General features: G+C 69.1%; 1 protein-coding gene across 1 annotated transcript in view; it reads left to right on the top strand.

Annotated features, from left to right (window-relative positions):
* The first annotated feature begins 565 nt into the window (after nucleotides 1–565).
* sin3aa (SIN3 transcription regulator family member Aa) overlaps nucleotides 566–3,212 on the top strand; it is a 142,763-nt gene continuing 140,116 nt past the window's right edge. Inside the window, exon 1 of the mRNA XM_070865133.1 lies at nucleotides 566–636. The gene's annotated coding sequence lies outside the window, so the exon portion shown is untranslated. The remainder of the gene's footprint in view (nucleotides 637–3,212) is intronic.

The following is a 3,212-nucleotide window of genomic DNA, read 5'->3' as shown; positions in this document are numbered from 1 at the left end:
ACTTCATTGGCTGTAAAGCGTGTCCGGTGGTCATGAAAGGCGCTATATAATTCAATCAACATCACTAAAACAGATTATCTGGTCATTATCACAGCGCTGTCTGCGGGAGCTTGCTGTGCGCAAATCGGCTGCCGCGTTTCCTACATTACATTGGCTAAAAGCGCTTTAGGACGCCCTGAGGTTGTGAAAGGTGCTATATAAATGCAAGTCTTTTTCTTTCCACCAAACCTGGGAGTGTAATTCTAACACGTGGTGTGAATTAACCATCTCCTTTAGAGTTTTAAAGGGGGTTATGACTCTGTGCTTCCCTTTGTCAAATTTGGGGAACATGCTTTGGTGGTCTGTTTTTTTATATATCAAAGGCGATTCTCCCATGCTGTCTGTCTGTGAAGCAGTGCTGTGGGTGTGGATCTTGGCCATGCAGCTGCAGCAGAGCCTGGGCTGGTGGGAGGGAGCAAGGGGAATGGCTGTGGGCTGCTGGAGGATGGATCTTTTGGCGGGGTTGTGTTTGAAGCGGTGACGCGGCCTCCTCCCGGGCCCTGTGTGTCAATGAAAAGAGGGGGGAGGGAGGGAGTTCCATCTTGGAAGCTCGGGGCTGCCCGGGAGCCGAGCTCAGCTCCCAGCTGCTAGTTTTGGGTGAGCAATCTTTGCCCTTTTCTCTCCCTCGCTCTGTCTTTGCTTTCAATTGTGATTCTGTGCGCTATAAGGGCTGGAGTGTTGGATTTCTGTCTGTCTGTGTGTGTGTGTGGCGGACGGGGGAGAGGGAAGCCAGGGCTGGGGTTTAAAGTGGGGGACAGATCCCCGCCCCTGTTTTGGGTGGGTGGGTGGGGGGACGGGACAGACCGACAGGCAGGCAGAGGGAGAATGCACACGGTGCGGTGGGGGAAGCAGGGCGGCCAGAATCCGTGCCCCCACCTCCCACAGATTGCTGTGTGTGTGTGTGGCCGGGATTACAGCGGCTGCAAATGGAGAGTGGAGCGGAAGGGAAGGTGCGCAGTCTGCATGTTATTTGAGCCATTTTTGTGTGTGCGTTGTTGTTGCTGCGATCGGGAGGGAGAAGCGGGGCTTTCGAGGGAGGGGGTGTTTTATTTTATTCGTGGTTGAGGTGCGGTGCTGCCCCTCCTCTCTATCTATCTCTTTCCTTCTCTCTTTCCCTCTCTCCCCTTGTATCTCCCTCCCTCTCTCCCCCTCTCCCTCCCTCCCTCCCTCCTCCTCTCCCTCTCTCCCTCCTCCTCTCCCTCTCCCTCTCCCTCCTTCACACTCTCCTCTATCTCTCTCCCTCTATCTCCTTCACTCCCTCTATCTCCTCCTGGTGTCAAGGGAGAGGAGGGGCGCTCACTGCCCAGGGAGGGGAGGGGAGGTGGGGCGCTCACTGCCCGGGGAGGGAGGGGGGGGGGGGCGCTCACTGCCCGGGGAGGGGAGGGGGGGGGGGGCGCTCACTGCCCGGGGAGGGGAGCGCTCACTGCCCGGGGAGGGGAGGGGGGGGGGGCGCTCACTGCCCGGGGAGGGGAGGGGGGGGGGGGGGCGCTCACTGCCCGGGGAGGGGAGGGTGGGCGCTCACTGCCCGGGGAGGGGAGGGTGGGCGCTCACTGCCCGGGGAGGGGAGGGTGGGCGCTCACTGCCCGGGGAGGGGAGGGTGGGCGCTCACTGCCCAGGGAGGGGAGGGTGGGCGCTCACTGCCCGGGGAGGGGAGGGGAGGGGAGGGTGGGCGCCTCACTGCCCGGGGAGGGGAGGGGAGGGTGGGCGCTCACTGCCCGGGGAGGGGAGGGTGGGCGCTCACTGCCCGGGGAGGGGAGGGGAGGGGGGGAAGCTCACTGCCCGGGGAGGGGAGGGGAGGGGAGGGGAGGAGAGGGGAGCTCACTGCCCGGGGAGGGGAGGGGAGGGGAGGGGGGGAGGGGAGCTCACTGCCCGGGGAGGGGAGGGGAGGGGAGGGGAGGGGAGGGGGGGGGGGAGCTCACTGCCCGGGGAGGGGGGGGGGGGGAGCTCACTACCCGGGGAGGGGAGGGGGGGGAGGGGAGCTCACTGCCCGGGCAGGGGAGGGGAGTGGGGGCTCACTGCCCGGGGGGGGAGGGGAGGGGAGGGGGGGGGAGCTCACTGCCCGGGGAGGGGAGGGGAGGGGGGGGGGGGGAGCTCACTGCCCGGGGAGGGGAGGGGAGGGGGGGGGGGGGAGCTCACTGCCCGGGGAGGGGAGGGGAGGGGGGGGGGGGGAGCTCACTGCCCGGGGAGGGGAGGGGAGGGGGGGGAGGGGAGCTCACTGCCCGGGGAGGGGGAGGGGAGGGGGGGGGGGGAGCTCACTGCCCGGGGAGGGGAGGGGAGGGGGAGGGGGTGGGGGGAAGCTCACTGCCCGGGTAGGGGATGGGGGCGCTCACTGCCCGGGGAGTGGAGGGGGAAGGGGGGCGCTCACTGCCCAGGGAGGGCGCTCACTGCCCAGGGAGGGGAGGGTGGGCGCTCACTGCCCAGGGAGGGGAGGGAGGGCGCTCACTGCCCAGGGAGGGGAGGGAGGGCGCTCACTGCCCGGGAGGGAGGGGGGGGGGGCGCTCACTGCCCGGGGAGGGGAGGGGGGGGAGCTCACTGCCCGGGCAGGGGAGGGGGGGGAGCTCACTGCCCAGGCAGGGGAGGGGAGTGGGGGCTCACTGCCCGGGGAGGGGGGGGGAGCTCACTGCCCGGGGAGGGGGGGGGGAGCTCACTGCCCGGGGAGGGAGGGAGAGGAGTGGGGGCTCACTGCCCGGGGAGGGGAGGGGGGGGAAGCTCACTGCCCGGGTAGGGGATGGGGGCGCTCACTGCCCGGGGAGGGGAGGGTGGGCGCTCACTGCCCAGGGAGGGGAGGGAGGGCGCTCACTGCTCAGGGAGGGGAGGGAGGGCGCTCACTGCCCAGGGAGGGGAGGGAGGGCGCTCACTGCCCGGGGAGGGGAGGGGGGGGGGCGCTCACTGTCCGGGGAGGGGAGGGGGGGGGCGCTCACTGCCCGGGGAGGGGAGGGGGGGGCGCTCACTGCCCGGGGAAGGGGGGGGGAGCTCACTGCCCGGGGTGGGGAGGGGAGGGGGGGCGCTCACTGCCCGGGGAGGGGAGGGGAGGGGGGGCGCTCACTGCCCGGGGAAGGGAGGGGAGGGGCGCTCACTGCCCGGGGAGAGGGGGGGGGCGCTCACTGCCCGGGGAGGAGGGGGGGGGGGGCGCTCACTGCCCTCTCTCCTCCTCCCAATTTCCCCCTCCCTCC

This window comes from Pristiophorus japonicus, chromosome 21 (assembly GCF_044704955.1).
Source record: "Pristiophorus japonicus isolate sPriJap1 chromosome 21, sPriJap1.hap1, whole genome shotgun sequence".
In the NCBI taxonomy this organism is placed as follows: Eukaryota; Metazoa; Chordata; class Chondrichthyes; family Pristiophoridae; genus Pristiophorus; species Pristiophorus japonicus.
The sequence above is the reverse complement of the archived record's forward strand: the minus strand, read 5'-3'. Positions and strand labels throughout refer to the sequence as shown.